Raw genomic sequence first — 17,730 nt, 5'->3', positions numbered from 1 at the left:
TTTAGTTTAACATTAAGGCACAGGAGATGGGGTTCCCAGAGATGGGCCATTATGTATACCTTAAGCTATAGGCAACATTCCTTTGTAGTGATTAACTTGTAGAAAAAGCGATACAAAGGTTAGAATAAAAGAAACATCCAATATGGAGTCAGATTGGTTCTCTATTACAGCAGGGCTTTGTGGAAGTGACCTTGGATCTTTCACCATTGACAACCCAATTACACATGGGAGGTGCTGGAGGCAGGGGTGGGAGGAGGTGAAAACCCCTTCCTTCCCTCCCAGGCAGAGATGCAGAAAGGGGAGGGAAAGGGGAGAGAAAAGAATGGGTACAGACCCATTGTCTGTTAATTGAAAACTCCTAACTTTCATCTCTTTGTTATAAAACCTAGCCAGAAATTCCTGGGATAACTTAACCTTAACCCTGGATGCCTTTCTTTCTTTTTTTTTTTTTTTTTTGACTGCCCAGGGGCTTCTCTAGTTGCAGAACCTGGGCTCGTTGTCCCAGGGAATGTGAGATCTTAGTTCCCCGACCAGGGATCAAATCTGCATTCCCTGCACTGGACTGAGTATCTCCTGGCTTGGTGGCTCAGATGGTGAAGAATCTACTTGCAGTGCATAAGTCATAAGTTCAATCTCTGGGTCGGGAAGACCCCCTAGAGAAGAGAATGGCTACCCACTCCAGTTTTCTTGCCTGGAGAATTCCATGCACAGAGGAGCCTGGCAGGCTACAGTCCATGGGTCGCGAAGAGTTGGACACGGCATTGGAAGGCAGATTCTTAACCACTGGACCACCAGGAAAGTCCCCCTGCCCACCCCCGGCTATCTTTCTTGTCTTATCTAAGCCACAGTGCGTGGATTTTTCCCCTCCTTTTCCTTTTCCTTCTTTCCCCGTACCCCTCCCTTTTCATTCCTTTGTCTTTCTTTTCCTTCTTTTCTCTTCCTTGTCTTTTCCTCCCTCTGTATCTCTGTGGGGGTGTGAATTTCACACTCTCTTCATTCTTCACTCTGTTTAAAATACTTCGTCTTTGTAGCATCTCCCAAGATTCCTCAGGGGTTGACCTGTAACTAGAACTTCTGACAGCTTGCCTTGGCTCAGCTCGGAGAGGATCAGATGGAAGGTTTACTTTTTCTCTGAGGACATTCTCTCCACCTTCCCATTCATTGTTGGGATCCTGCTCTGGGGCTGTTCCACCTGCATCACTTAGAAATGAGCCTGTCTCCTCCCATGGCTTGCTCCTTCTTTTCACATCTCTCCAACCTTTCTCTGAGGTCTGAAGATACTTCCTGAGCATTTCTCACAATTAGCATTTTAAAATATTGTCCATCATTTGTGACAGGAAAACAAAAGGTGCTAATGAGGATTTATGTTATTAAGAACTCTAGCCTGCTAAACTTTATTTCATAACGTTGAGAAGTCTAGTTATCTATCTGACACAATAAGGTCTCTGCTTAGCATGAACAAGGTATCCTATTTGAGGATTCCATTTGCCAGAGGTGATTCTGAGGTTTTTAAGAACAATAATTGTAAAGAAGAACAATAATACTAAGTCTTGAATTGATGATGACTGACTTAAGAACTTCCTTTCTAGGTGGGAGTTTCTTGCCTATGTATTTCCCGCTTTACACCAAGCCTGTAAGGTAGGTGCTACAATGATCCCCATTTCACAGGTGAGAAAACCGAAGTACAGAGAGGTCAAGAGCCTAAACAGGAAGGGAGATCTCTGTTTCCATGTGATGCCTCCCTGCCTCCACACCTTGTGTCCTGACAACTGGCATGCCGCCCTCGTTTCCTCCTTACACGCCCCAGACCTGCCCTGGTGGGCTCCATCTTGTCCTGTAGGTCTTAGGGTCCACGCCCTGTCAGGCAGGCCTGACTAGATGATACCCTATTAAACCATCCTGGGCACCAGACGCTGCTGCGGTCCTAGGATTGTGGTTGATGCACGCTAATGTCTATTATAAATCATAGTCCTTTTTATATCCATTTCCACGGGACAGCATTTGCATCTTGCAATTTTCTTTTGCTTTGCGCAATGGTCTAGATTACGAAACTAAATGTGACTCAATCTTAGCAGGACTGGACTTTTTAGTGGAGTGTGTGAACGCTTCCCTTGTTTTCCACTGGAGCATTAATCTGCCAGTAGAGGGCACTGTTGTGATACAATCGAATGACTGCAGGGAGCCTCTCCAAGCTTTTCCCCTCTGCTTCAACGCAAGAGAGTACGACAGAGATATTTTAAAATTAATTTAAATTCAGGAAATTTCCCCATAGGAGACTCAGCAGGAGGTAGATGCCCCTGAAACACTTTCCATCCTTGCATCCCTCGAGGTAGTCACGACGTCAATCTGGTGTTCTCCCCTGGAGGTTTGATGTGGGAAAACTCCTTTAGGCTCCGGGGTGACGGGCAGAAGTCCCAGGGAGAAGTGATGTCAGCCTTTGGCTTTGGAGCTCATACCCCACACTGGTCCAGAGACCTGATTTTGGTTGTGATTCATCCTCCTTTTGTTCTTTTGCATTTTTGGAGTCAGTTCTCCCAGCCTTCTGATAAATCCGTTCTCATCTTGAATCATTTGCAATCAGTTCTGTTCTTGCACCAAATAACAGAGTGAAACCGAGTGAGACAGAGTGAGATCGGGGTTCGGGTCAAGCACAGAATTGGGGCACATCGTTAGGGAATTGCGTTTTCAAAGGGATAAACAAAGCTGTTTAAAACCGGTCGTTTGGGGGTTCAGTGTCTCTTTGAAGTTCTCTTGGCTTTGATTCTTTTGATTCTTTTCGTTTGGGATTGCTTCTTTCTTCTCCCTCACGGGGCTGGGACAGTAAGAAGACCCACCCCCGCCCCTTTAGCAGGCTAAGAAGGAAGCAGCAGGGGACTCCTGGGGCGGGGTGGGGGTGGGGGTGGGGATGGGGCAGAGTCCCTTCTGAGACGCAGGTCTGCCTCTAGACTTGTCTAGGGACGGTGGAATGAACCCTATGCGCTACATGTGGTCTGGCTTAGGTCACCAGGAGGACAGGGCCTCCAGTTAGTTAGAGCCCTTTGGCGTAGAAGCAAGAGAGACTGAGAACTTAGTTAAACAAAAAAGAGAAAGAAGGAAAGCTACTGGATCCTTCAACTGAAAGTTTCCCTCAGAGAACCATAGGCCCAGGGTCACTTTCCGCCAGCAAAGCCTCCTAGCGGAGAGACAAGTCTTTTCTCAGAGTTCCAGAGAAGATTCTCTGATTGGTCTGGCCTGAGTCAATGTCCATGCTTGGATCAATCCCTGTGCCCAGATGATAGGATTCTCTGATTGGTGAGGTTGTGGCTCAGTATCTATTTATGGGAATGATATTTGGGGGGATCCAATGGAGGGGTTAGCCCCACTTGAACAAAATTTTCAAGTTTATTGACTATGCCAAAGCTTTTGACTGTGTGGATCACAACAAACTCTGGAAAATTCTTCAAGAGATGGGAATACCAGACCACCTGACCTGCCTCTTGAGAAACCTATATGCAGGTCAGGAAGCAACAGTTAGAACTAAACATGGAACAACAGACTGGTTCCAAATTGGGAAAGGAGTACATCAAGGCTGTATATTGTCACCCTGCTTATTTAACTTATATGCAGAGTACATCATGAGAAATGCTGGGCTGGAAGAAGCACAAGCTGGAATCAAGACTGCAGGGAGAAATATCAATAACCCCAGATACGCAGATGACCTATCCTTATGGCAGAAAGTGAAGAAGAACCTAAGAGCCTCTTGATGAAAGTGAAAGAGGAGAGTGGAAAAGCTGGCTCAAAGCTCAACATTCAGCAAACGAAGATCATGGCATCTGGTCCCATCACTTCATGGGAAATAGATGGGCAAACAGTGGAAACAGTGTCAGACTTTATTTTGGGGGGCTCCAAAATCACTGCAGATGGTGACTGCAGCCATGAAATTAAAAGACACTTACTCCTTCAAAGAAAAGTTATGACCAACCTAGACAGAATATTAAAAGCAGAGACATTACTTTGCAACAAAGTCCATCTAGTCAAGGCTATGGTTTTTCTAGTGGTCATGTATGGATGTGAGAGTTGGGCTATAAAGAAAGCTGAGCACCAAAGAATTGATGCTTTTGAACTGTGGTGTTGGAGAAGACTCTTGAGAGTCCCTTGGACTGCAAGATCCAACCAGTCAATCCTAAAGGAAATCAGTCTTGAATATTCATTGGAAGGACTGATGTTGAAGCTGAAACTCCAATACTTTGGCCACCTGATAGGAAGAACTGAGTCATTTGAAAAGACCCTGATGCTGGGAAAGATTGAAGGTGGGAGGAAAAGGGGATAGCAGAGGATGAAATGGTTGGAGGACATCACTGACTCAATGGACATGAGTTTGAGTAAACTCCAGGAGTTGGTGATGGACAGGGAGGCCTGGCGTGCTGCAGTTCATGGGGTCTCGAGTCAGACACGACTGAGTGACTGAACAGAAAATGTGGGTTCCCACAGGAAAGGGACTTTTTATTTATCAGAAATATTGAGAAGAGATGTTGGCAGACAATAGAAGCAGATGTCCTCTGCTGACTGCAACTGTAGCTGGTAAGGAAGGAAGGAGCACCTTCTGTGTGGTCTCTGTGAGTAGAAATCTGGATGTAGCTCCTGGGTGCCTCTTCCTTGCCACGAGCCTAGTTTTTTATTTTTTTAATAAAATGAATCTGGGGATAATTTTTTTAAATTAATTTATTTTATTTGATTGTGTTGGATCTTAGGTGCAGCCCACAGGCTCTTTGTTGCAGCATTGGTCGGGGCTGGTGTCGGTGGTGGGTGGGGATGGGGGCTTCTCTATTGTGGTGTGTGGGCCTTATTACCCCATACATGTGGGATCTTAGTTCCCTGCATTGGAAGGCAGATTCTTAATCGCTGGACCACCAAGGAAGTCCCAAAGAACATAGTTTTGACAATGTGAGACCTAGCATCTGGCTTCCATCAGCCCATTTTGTTTTCTTTTAAAACCTGTATTACTTTCCTAGAGTTATTGTAACAAATGACCATAAACACCATGGTGTGAAACAACAGAAAAGTTATTCTATCACAGCTCCAGAAGCAGTTGTCAGAAATGAAGGTCAGACATGGGGCTGCTCTGCATCCAGAGACACACTGGAGAATCCCTCTCTGCCCTGTCCAGCGTCTCCAGGCGTTCCTTGGCTGTGGTTGCAAAACTCTCATCTCTGCCTTCATGTCCACATTATCTTCTTCTTCTTTATGTCTCCCTATGTCTCTTATCAGAGAAGGCAATGGCACCCCACTCCAGTACTCTTGCCTGGAAAATCCCATGGATGGAGGAGCCTGGTGGGCTACAGTCCATGGGGTCGTGAAGAGTCAGACAGGACTGAGTGACTTCACTCTCACTTTTCACTTTCATGCATTGGAGAAGGCAATGGCAACCTGCTCCAGTGCTCTTGCCTGGAGAATCCCAGGGATGGCGGAGCCTGGTGGGCCGCTGTCTATGGGGTCGCACAGAGTCGGACACGACTGAAGTGACTTAGCAGCAGCAGCATGTCTCTTATAGTGACACTTGATATTGGATTTCAGCACCCTTTCACCCTATACATAATTCAGGATGATCTCCTCTCAAGTTCTTTAACTTAATTATATCTGTAAAGACCCTTTTGCCAAAGAAGGTGACGTTTACAGGTGCTGGGAGTTAGGAGATGGACACGCCTTTTGGGGGCCCACCATTTGATCCACTGTAGAGCCCCTACAATGACATGGTTTACCTTGCTCTGGTTTAGTTATCTGTTTGTATTGTCTGTCACTCTACTTTAGCCCGCATTTCTCTCCCTGTCTCTCTCACACACATGCACAGGCACACATATACACACACAAATATAACCTCCGTCAGAGTTAGGACCTGTCATCTCTGTGACTGTAGTCATAAGACCTAAAGCAGTACCTAAACCAGAGTGGACTGAGTGTTGATTGAATAAAAGGATGAAAGAGTTGCTTTTCTTGGGTTGTGTCCTGTTACCATGGGGGCAGGAGGGGAAGGGGACGACAGAGGGTGAGATGGCTGGATGGCATCACCTACTCGATGGACGTGAATCTGAGTGAACTCCAGGAGTTGGTGATGGACAGGGAGGCCTGGCGTGCTGCGATTCATGGGGTTGCAAAGCATTGGACACGCCTGAGCGACTGAGCTGAACTGGAACTGGACCATGCCATCCATGTATTTAGCGAGCTCCTAACCCACTGCTTTAGTGCTGGCATGTGTCGATGTCAGTCTTCCATTTTAAAATTACTTACTTATTTATTTTTGGCTGCACTGTCTTCTCGTTCGCGTGGCCTTCTCCTGATTGTGCCGAGTGGGGGCTCCTCTTTTGCGCTGCGTGGGCTTCCCCTGCAGTGGGGTCTCCTGTTGCGGATCATGGGCTCTCGGCACTCAGGTTTCAGTAGTTGTGGCTCCCCAGATCTAAAGCACAGGCTCAGTAGCTGTGGTGCACAGGCTTAGTTGCTCTGTGGCACACGGGATCTTCCCAGACCAGGGATTGAACCAGTGTCCCCTGCATGGGCAGGTAGATTCTTATCCACTGTGCCACCAAGGAAGTCCCTTCAATTTTCATATGTATTCTCTGAGGCCTGTTTTTTTTTTTTTAATAATTCTGGGTGAATGCTTCTGCCCTTTAATTCAGAGCGACAGAATTTATGTGCCAAGTGATGAGCTAGATGCCGCCCTAGGAGTAGACAAAGACATGTAGAAATACATATTGCCTAGATTTAGCCTTATTATAATTACCAGTCCAGCTGTAAGCAATATTGACTTTTCCCCCTCCTCCCAATATTTGTCTCATCTCAAATTATACAGTAAGCTAGCAGTCCTTGGGCCATGTATGCTCAGAGTCTTTAAGTGTCTTTTCGATCTAACTCTCCTTTTTCAAGTCAGTCACCTTCCTCAATTTTTATTTCCTGAACTCAGCACTGAACAACTGAGACATGAAAGAGAGGCTTTAGCTGGACTCCAAATTGGTTCTAATAGAATGAAAAGTAGGAGACTAAATCTTATTTTTGACTGCCTTAGTCTATTTAAAAAAAAAAAATTATAATTAACATGCTTTGCCACCCAAGCAGTTCCCAGCACCTACTGGGAAGAAGTATGAATGGAGTAATTTCTATTGAGAAACTTTCCAGACACAAAGATAATTGAGTGACAGCAGTGATGCCCCCACAGCCTTGCAGGTTGGTGTGTGGCCACCGTACACACATGGAGGGTTTTGAAACGTCTTCTCAATAAATCTCTTTTGAGCCCCTACCTCTGAGCAGTGGGACTGGAGGGATTAGAATTGATTCTTGCAATTTTCTCATGAGAGAAAAGTTCTCACATTTTTGAGGAAAGTAGTCAGTGTACACTAGAGAACCAGGCCTCAATTAAATATGTTGCGCATTGCTGTGCTAAATGAGCAAGCTTTAGGAGGGCCCTGCAGACACCACAAAAATGTTCCCCAAGTGCAAAAGCATAAAAACATAACTGCCTTGCTTAGATGTTGCCCTACAAAACTTCACAGAGGACTCCTAGGGAGAGAAGAGCAGATTGCGTTGATCCAGGAGATTCATAATTAGTGAACAAATCACTGCCTTAAATGGTTACTCAGTGGTTTTTCCGGCACAGAGTGGGGGCAGAGTTTGTTTTCAGTCACACCCATGAAAATCTTGCTGAGGCCGAGTAATTTAGTGTAAAATTTGACTTTGGGACTATTTGCAGTTTGCCTAGGAAAATGAGGAATTCCAATGAGGCCACTGAGGCCTGCTTCATAAGGAACTTCTTTTTCATTTTGTTGTGAGCCTAATTTAGCAAAGAAGCAAAAGTTTAGCTGTGTCCTGGGAAGTCTTTATTAAATCTGAAGTGTTCCTGCATCACCTCTTGAATTCAATATGTTGGACACTATTCAGTTATACTGCAGATTGACATTTTTCTGTCCTATATGGTGCTCAAATGAAGATGATTAATTTCTGCGCCTGTTAGGTTTTTGTAAGGACACTGCTGCTGAAAACCTATGAGCTAGATGGGGAGGAAAGGTACACAGTGGAAACAAGCCAAGATACTCTTGGCTGTCACTTGTGGCTATGACCGGTTCCCTTGCTCCAAGAGGAGTGAGGGAGAGTGTGCCTGGGAAAAAGGCAATGAGGAAAGATAGCTTTAAATGTATTAAAAAAGAGGTGCCAGAATCTCAGAAGTTTTTACAGAAAGGCAAAGGCTTTGTTTCTTTGAGTTGATAGCTCTGTAGTCTCTGCTCAATTATCCCTGGGTCAAACTTCCCCGGTGATGCTAGTGGTAAAGAATCTGCCTACCAATGCAGGAGATGCAAGAGACTCAGGTTCGATCCCTGGACTGGGAAGATGCCCTGGAGGAGGACATGGCAGCCCACTCCAGGATTCTTGCCTGGAGAACCCATGGAAAGAGGAGCCTGGTGGGCTACAGTCCATAGGGTTGCAAAGGGTTGGACATGACTGAAGTGACTTAGCATGCATCCCTGGGTCATAATCACACAAAGATCCAGTGAGGTCAACTTCCGCAGGATAAATGAGTGACTCAGGGAGTGGGAGTGACTGGGGGTGCAGTTCTGCCCCAAGAGAGACTGAAGGCAGAAATGAGGGCTGTGTCCGTGGTTGCTAGTTTTATTTTGCAGACAAGGGGCAGTTGGGGGAGAAGGAAGGAATGAGTCTCCTCGGATGGAAACCAACCACAGGAGCAGGAACAAGTACAGAAATCAGGCCGGGATCTGCTCTCAGCTACCAGTGGCCGAGGCAGCAGGATCTTTTATTCAAAGTGACAGGAGCTGAACCAAATTTCCTGATGCTCTGTGGATGCGTTGCCAGGGGGACAAGTGAAGGATGCGGAGCATCCTAGACACGGTGGCTTAGTCAACGTGGGCTCAGAGCCAAATTCCACTGGCTTCAGGCCTGGAACTAAGATGAAGCCCTGGAGACAAGAGAAAGTGACACTGAGGTGTTTGTGTGTGTGTATGTGTATGTTTTGTCCATGTGCCAAGCGGATGCACAGGTCTTTAGTAGGATAATAATCAGCACTCAAGCATAATGAACACTCAATATGTCCAAGGTGATGTTCCTTTAAAAAAAAATATTTCCTTACTTTGCTGCAAGGGCTCTTAGTTGTGGCATGCAGGGTCTTTGATCTTCATGGCAGCATACAGCATCTTTAGTTGTGACATGAGAACTCTTGGTTGTAGCATGTGGGACCTAGTTCCTTGATCAGGGATCAAACCCAGGTCCTCTGCATTGGGAGCATGGAGTTTTAGCTACTGGATCTCCAGAGAAGTCCCTAAGGCCCTGTTCTAAGACTTTTTCAGTGTACAACTCAAAGTCTAAGACTTTTACATATATGTGCCTCAGTTCAGTTCAGTTCAGTTCAGTCGCTCAGTCCTGTCCGACTCTTTGCGACCCCATGAATCACAGCACACCAGGCCTCCCTGTCCATCACCAACTACCGGAGTTCACTCAAACTCATGTCCATCGAGTCGATGATGCCATCCAGCCATCTCATCCTCGGTCATCCCCTTCTCCTCCTGTCCCCAATCCCTACCAGCATCAGGGTCTTTTCCAATAAGTCAACTATTTGTATAAGGTGGCCAAAGTATTGGAGTTTCAGCTTCAACATCAGTCCTTCCAATAAACACCCAGGACTGATCTCCTTCAGAATGGACTGGTTGGATCTCCTTGCAGTCCAAGGGACTCTCAAGAGTCTTCTCCAACACCACACTTCAAAAGCATCAATTCCTTGGCACTCAGCTTTCTTCACAGACCAACTCTCACATCCATACATGACCACTAGAAAAACCATAGCCTTGACTAGATGGACCTTTGTTGGCAAAGTAATATCTCTGTTTTTCAATATACTATCTATGTTGGTCGTAACTTTCCTTCCAAGGAGTAAGCATCTTTTAATTTCATGGCTGCAGTCACCATCTGCAGTGATTTTGGAGCCCCCCAAAATAAAGTCTGACACTGTTTCCACTGTTTCCCCATTTATTTCCCATGAAGTGATGGGACCGGATGCCATGATCTTTGTTTTCTGAATGTTGAGCGTAAGCCAACTTTTTCACTCTCCTCTTTCACTTTCATCAAGAGGCTTTTAGTTCCTCTTCACTATCTGCCATAAGAGTGGTGTCATCTGTATATCTGAGGTTATTGAGATTTCTCCCAGCAATCTTGATTCCAGCTTGTGCTTCTTCCAGCCCAGCATTTCTCATGATGTATTCTGCATATAAGTTAAATAAGCAGGGTGACAATATACAGCCTTGATGTACTCCTTTTCCTATTTGGAACCAGTCTGTTCCATGTCCAGTTCTAACTGTTGCTTCCTGACCTGCATAAGAGGCAGGTAAAGTGGTCTGGTATTCCCATCTCTTGAAGAATTTTCCAGAGTCTATTGTGATCCACACAGTCAAAGGCTTTGACATAGTCAATAAAGCAGAAGTAGATGTTTTTCTGGCACTCTCTTGCTTTTTCCATGATCCAGTGGATGTTGGCAATTTGATTTCTGGTTCCTCTGCCTTTTCTAAAACCAACTTGAACATCTGGAAGTTAGCGGTTCATGTATTGCTGAAGCCTGGTTTGGAGAATTTTGAGCATTACTTTACTAGTGTGTGAGATGAGTGCAATTGTGCAGTAGTTTGAGCATTCTTTGGCATCACCTTTCTTTGGAATTGGAATGAAAACTGACCTTTTCCAGTCCTGTGGCCACAGCTGAGTTTTCCAAATTTGCTGGCATATTGAGTGCAGCACTTTCACAGCATCATCTTTCAGGATTTGAAAGATATGTGGTTCAGTGTTTAAAAAAAAAAAAAATTCCACCTGCCAATGCAGAAAATACAGGAGACATGGGTTCGATCCCTGGGTCGAGAAGCTTCCCTGCAGGAGAAAATGGCAATCCACTCTCATATTCTTGCCTGGAAAATTCCATGAACAGAGGAGCTTGGTGGGCTACAGTCCATGGGGTCACAAAGAGTTGGACACGACTTAGCCAGTGAGCGATTACATTTGTTAATTCATTTAATCCTCACAACGACTCTGCAAGGGAGGTACTATTATTATCCTTATTTAACAAATGAGGAAACTGAGACAGAATATTAGTACAAGTTTCTACTTGTGCAACAAGATAGAGCCCAGCCTGAAAGATCTGTAATTCCTGACTCTATGTTGCCTCACTATATGTGAATATATGACTGATTAATGGTCCCCAAAGACATCCACTTCCTAGTCCCTGGAATCTGTGGATATTACTTGATGTGAAAAAAGAGACTTTGCAGATGTGGTTAAGAATGTTGAGATGGGAAGATTATTCTGGATTATTATTCCGTGGTATCTAAATATAATCACAAGTTTTCTTACAAGAGGGAGGTTTGACTACAGAAGAGGCAGAAGGTGCTGTGATGGAAACAGGGAAGAAGGTGATGTGATGGGAGGAAGGAGTCATGAGCAGGTGGCTTCTAGAAGGTGAAAAAGGCAAGGAAACAAACTCTTCTCTAGAGCCTTCAGAAGAGCCAGCTTTGCCAACATCTTGGTTTTCACCCTGCCAAACCCATTTCAAACTTTTGGACTCCAGAATTTGAAGATAATAAATTCCCATTGGTTTAAGTTACCAGGCTCATGATAATCTGTTACAGCAGCTGTAGGAAATGAATAGACCATGATTCTCAACTCTTTTCATAGAAAAGCATAAAGGTGATGCCTGTCCTCAAGGCATATACTCACATTTTGATACCCTTGGCTCCCACCAAATTAAACAGTGTATGTATCAATATGTGTTGATATGTGTGTCTGTGTATGTGCATGCACGTGTGTGTTTGGTCATCTGTGTTATTTATGTTACACATGTATCTGATTCCTCTAAGAGGTGGTACATCTTGTCTTAAATTATCATATTTCCCAAGTCATACAATAGGGTATTTAGCTCATAATAGATGTTAGATAGTAATTGCCTGCATTATGTTGACAATCATGTCTACGGGTAAAATTTTATTCTATAACATTGACAACATCACTATTTAAAGACTATCTTCAGGGGCTTCCCTGATGTCCAGTGATTAAGAATCCGCCTTGCAGTACAGGGGTTATGGGTTCCATCCCTGGTTGGAGAACTAAGATCTTGCATGCCGTGGAGCAACTAAACCTGTGGGTTGCAACTCCTGAGTCTGCAGGCACCAATTAAAGAGTACGAATAACGCAACGAAGACCTTTGTGCCACAACTAGGACCCGATGCAGCCAAATAAATAAAAAAATAAAAACCGGTCTACCTTCTTTAAAATAAAAACTATCTTCAATCTAAAATACAGGTTTTATTAATATTCATGGATTGGGGGGCCAACACAAGATGAGTTTCACGGACAAATAGTTTATTATTCTCCCTTCCCAAGAAGAGGGGGCAGCATGCCATGCTATGCAGGGCCACATGGCTCCAGGGTCGGTCAGAAGAGGAGGAAGAAAACATGCCCAAGAGCCTTGCTTGTGGTGTCTGGGGAAGGAACAGGTGAGACAGGTCTTCAGGTTTAGGACTGGCTAGTTTGAATATTTCAGGCTTCCCTGCTGGCTCAGATGGTAAAGAATCCACCTGCAATGTGGAAGACGTGGGTTCAATCCCTGGGTTGGAAAGATTCCCTGGAGGAGGGCATGACAACCCACTCCAGTATTCTTGCCTGGAGAATCCCCATGGACAGAGGAATCTGGTGGGCTACTGTTCATGGGGTCGCAGAGTCAGACACGACTGCGTGAGTAAGCACGCTGGGTGTAGGGGTTGGATCAGGCAGCTGGTGCCTGGCCCTGGAGTGAGTAGGATCAGGCAGATTGGTCCAGTGTGAAGAATTCGGTGAGAGCCAGATTGAGGTGATTGAGATGTGGGCTCTGGATTGACTGTTTCGTCAGTGAAAGGCTTGCTCTCAGGTAAGTCTTTTAACTATCTCTAGGAAGTGGCTAGTCCTGAGAGGGGCAGTCTCTCCAGGCTCAGCAAGGCTCCTGATGTCAAAGCATCAGAATAAAAAGACACACTTAATCCAAATGAAGAAACCACTGCTGGACACACAGAACAGTTAGAATATGATGGTGACTCTTTCCCGAGCACTTGCTTTGTGCTTGGCCTCATGCCATGTGCTTTGCATGTGTGAACTCAGAACCTTCTGAGCTGGTGATATTATAGCTAGGTTAAGTAACTTGCCCAAAGGCAGTCTGTTGGTAAATGCCTAAATTAGGATTACCATCCTAGACAGTCTGGCTCCTGAGACCCGCAAAGGGGCCCAGTACTTTTGATGAAGGTGGCATATGGTTCAATTGCTCAGTCGTGTCTGACTCTGTGACTGCATGGACTGTAGCCCGCCAGGACCCTCTGTACATGAGATTCTCCAGGCAAGAAGACTGGAGTGGGTTGCCATTTCTTTCTCCAGGGGATCTTCCTGACCCAGGACTCAAACCTGGATCTCCTACTTTGCAGGTAGATTCTTTACTGACTGGGCCATCAGGGACGCCCTGAAGGTGGCATGGGCAGTTCAAAAACACAGCAGAGGTAGGAAATGAACTTGGTGAGAAGGTGGATGCAGAGCTGACTATATATTCTTCTCAGTGGGGAGAAGAATGAAATATTATGTCTATTTTAAAATTCTTCTTCTTTTTCTATTGTAGTTTAATTACTTTACAATGTTGTATTATTTTCTTCAGTTCAGTTCACTTCAGTCACTCAGTCATGTCCGACTCTTTGTGACCCCATGAACTACAGCATGCCAGGCCTCCCTGTCCTTCACCAACTCCTGGAGTTCACTCAAACCCATGTCCATCGAGTCGGTGATGCCATCCAGCCATCTGCACAGCAAAGTGAATCAGTTATATGCAAACATATATACTCCCTTGCGGAACTCCCTCCCACCTCCCACCCCATCCCACCCCTCTAGGTCATCACAGAGCACAGAGCTGAGCTCCCCGGGCTATATAGCAGGTTCCCACTAGCTACCTGTTTTACATACGGTAGTGTACATATGTAAGTCCTAATCTCCCAACCCTCCCTCCCTCCCTCACTGTGTCCACATGTCCCTTCTTTATGTCTGCGTCTCCATTTCTGCCCTGCAAATAGGTTCATCGGTACCATCTTTCCAGATTCCACATATGTATGTTTTACTTATTTTTTATTATTCTTTCTTTGTTATTTTTAAAATTATGAAATCTTGATAACGCATTTACAGAAGACTTGGAAAATGCAGAACAAAGTTACATATATAGTTCCACTATGTGAAAGCACTCAGTCGTGTCCGACTCTTTGTGACCCCATGGACTATACAGTCCAGGAAATTCTCCAGGCCAGAATACTGGAGTGGGTAGCCTTTCCCTTCTCCAGGGCATCTTCCCAACCCAGGGATCATACCCAGGTCTTCTGCAATGTAAGCAGATTCTTTTACCTAGCTGAGCCACAACAGCTATTTTTTTAAAGTAGATGAATTAAGATTTTTAGTTGGAATTTCAGTATCAACTAAAAATCAATAGAATTCATAGAATGAACGTACAGAATAGTAGAAGGATATAGTAGTCCTGAAAAGCACCATGAACCAATTCAACATAGTTAAGACTTATGCAGTTTCACACAATAGTAGAATGCAAATTCTATTCATGTTCTCATAGACTATAAACTAGGAGACACTGGAACATAACCAGGGACATAAAACAAAGTGCAAGTTTTCAAGGTCTAAAGGTATTGAAATCTGCCAGGGTCCAGCCCCGGTGGATCCAGGGTAATTTGAAGCGGGGATGGAGTCGGTGTCTAGAGGAAAATTGTTTAATTAAAGATACGGAGAGAGATTAGAAAAGAATAGTGTAGTAGGAAAATTAGCGGAGAGAAGATGCTGAATAACTTGGTTTACATGGAAAACCAAAAAAACTCCGAGACAAGGAGTTTGCACCACCTACATAGGCCGCAGGTGTCTTCCCAATCTCCCAAAGGAGCAGAGACACAAAGTGCCTCCCCATTCAGATCTTAGAAGCCCAGGCAAAATTAGTAGGCCTAGCGAGCCTCTGCGCTCCAGATGGGAATTCAGCCAGAAAAGGAGAGCGAGAAAGAACGACACGAGGTAAACCAGGCTTTCCAGGAACTGGTCCGTTTTTTTTTTATTTTCCAGGTCTGCTTTTATACTTTTAGTTGTACATAGAGATAAATGTAAGAAACAGAGTCATGCAGGGTCAGCTGCTCTGACCCTTATCTAAAGACAGTGTTCTTTGCATATCTTTGTTCTTACAAGAATCTTATGTTTGTTTAAAATATCTTCTGGTCTGGAGACTGATTAACATTTTATGGCCCCATCTTTCTTTCTATTGATAAAGGTTAGTCAATCAGAAAACTTGTTTTTCCTTAAGATCTACTTAGTCTTAAGATAGTGATAAAGTTACATAGCAAGGATACAATGATTTATAACAAAGAAAGAGGAGTATAGTGATTTATAACAAAGAGAAAATTCATGAACTCAAAAGTCTAGTATTGCTAACATCAAAACTACTATATTTCTTTTCCTACATTCCAATTACATTGATTAACATACTCCCAAGTGCCTAAGGATATGGAGGCCTGGCGGCAATCATTAACTCAGCAATGAAACCCTTCACCAACATGATTTTTATCTTTAGAAAAACCCTATGCTAACTAAGACTTTCAAAATACTCCAAACTCTCTGTGCTGTTTATGGTTGAGAGGTTGTAAACAATCATGTACGTGGTAGCAAGAGTGTGGGTAATCCTGTCACACAAGCTAGTCTGCCAGCAGAGAGGTTTGACCTGAAACTCTTTTTATATGCAGGAGACTATTAACTGGAGCTCTAAGTTAATTTTCCAGAGAAAGGTTGTCGGGGATAGCCCCTGTTAATGTCAGAAGAGTGTAGTATAACAGACAGATTTTGGTTTCGGGGGGTAGATGCTCAAGCAGATCTAAGGGACTTCTTAAGTTCTTAATCCGCCTTGCCTGCATGACCTTGTCATGGGTGGGGTTGGGGAGTCCTTGAGTCCTGACCTGCCTTTGCCCATCAGGGCTCTTCCTCATGACCTTTGCCATGGGTGGGATCTCCTGTGCTGGCTCCTGGCAGAAATCATAGAGAGTCTGTTCTTTTATCACTGTGGAATTATGTTAGAAATCAATATCAAAAGATATTTGAAAATAACTCACATATTTTCAAGGGCAGTGTGACATTTACCAAGAGAGATCTTTGACTTAGCCATTGAAAGCCTAAATAAAGTTAGAAGCCTGAAAAAACACAGAGGGTGATTGCAGAGGAGAAAATATTTAAGTGAGAAATTAGTATCAGAATGAGAAATTATGTGTTTTAAATGAATGAAAAATACCTACACACAAAACCTCATCAAGCTTGAAGAAATAAATACTCTGTATGATACTGTAGTCTGGTATGTGTTCAAATGGACCTGAGTTAGTTGTCATACATTAGAATGCACTTCTTAAGGAAAAATGGTATTAAGGCTTGGCTTTAGTAAGTGGGTGGGCTTCCAGGGGTGGGCCATGCCAGCATCTCCATCCCAATGACCAGGCTGGAAGCAGAAAGAGCCTGTCCAGGGAAGAGGTAAGGGAGATGGATCCAGAGGGTGCAGGGCTGGCAGGCTCACAGCATGTCTTAAAGTGTCATAGTCACTTGCTGGTCAGGGAGGACAGCATTTCTGAAGGGTCAGAGTGGGGTGTTTGTGGAGGGAGGTCAGGTTCTAGCCAGGCAGTCTGCAAGAACAGGAGAGAATAAAGTGGCTTTGAAGAACCCCTGCTGCTGGTGGTAATGTATTACAAGGAGCCAATTTTAGACCCTTCTCATCTGGAAGCTTCCCAGACCATGCCTTATCAGAACACTCCAAGTCAGTACAATGCTAGACAGTGCCCAAGATCCACTCAAGTTTCCGTCTTGTTCTGGAAGCCTAGACTTTGTGTTAAAGTGAGCCTGGTAGGACTGTATCAGAACCAAGGAACTGTGGGCCTCCCTCAGAATAGCATTCAGAAATAGTTATACAATTCAATTCCATTGAAAAAATCGGCCCAAACGGGGGAAGCTGCCACACATCTGCAATATGGGCTGTCACCATTTTTTGTTCATTAAGCTTTTTAGAGTTGATTTACCATATTGTTAGTTTCAGGTGTACAGCACAGTGAATCAGCTATACAAATACAAACATCCACTCGTTTTTAGATTCTTATCCCACACAGTTCATTACAGAGTATTGAATAGTTTCCTGTGCTATACAGTAGGTTCTTTTTAGTTATCTATTTTATATATAGTAGTGTGTATATGTCAATCTCAATCTCCCAATTTATCATTATCCCCCCTTCCCCCCACTGGTAACCATAGGCTTGTTTTCTACATCTGTGACTCATTTATAAAACAGAAATAGAGTCACAGATGTACATTCTCTCTGTTTTAATAAGTATCCACAAATCTCAGAACATCAGTCATCTATATCATATGAGTAGGGGACTATTGCCACCTTGTGATCAGAGATAGAAGTGTTTTTATTCTGGGAGTTGATTATGTCATATTAATATTTCATTTCAATATGAATTAGCTACTTCATCTGCTTTTGAACAATTCTTTTGCTTGTTTTGTTGCTTCACATATATTTAAAAGAATTTGTACTAAAATAAAAACTAAAACAAAACTCCACCTTAACCCAAAGTGGGCAAAAAACCTCCCCAAACCATTAGGAGCAAGGGAGGGGCCACCGTCACTAAGGGTTTCTGTGCC

This window comes from Ovis aries, chromosome 2 (genome assembly GCF_016772045.2).
Source record: "Ovis aries strain OAR_USU_Benz2616 breed Rambouillet chromosome 2, ARS-UI_Ramb_v3.0, whole genome shotgun sequence".
Classification (NCBI taxonomy): Eukaryota; Metazoa; Chordata; class Mammalia; order Artiodactyla; family Bovidae; genus Ovis; species Ovis aries.
The sequence above is the reverse complement of the archived record's forward strand: the minus strand, read 5'-3'. Positions refer to the sequence as shown.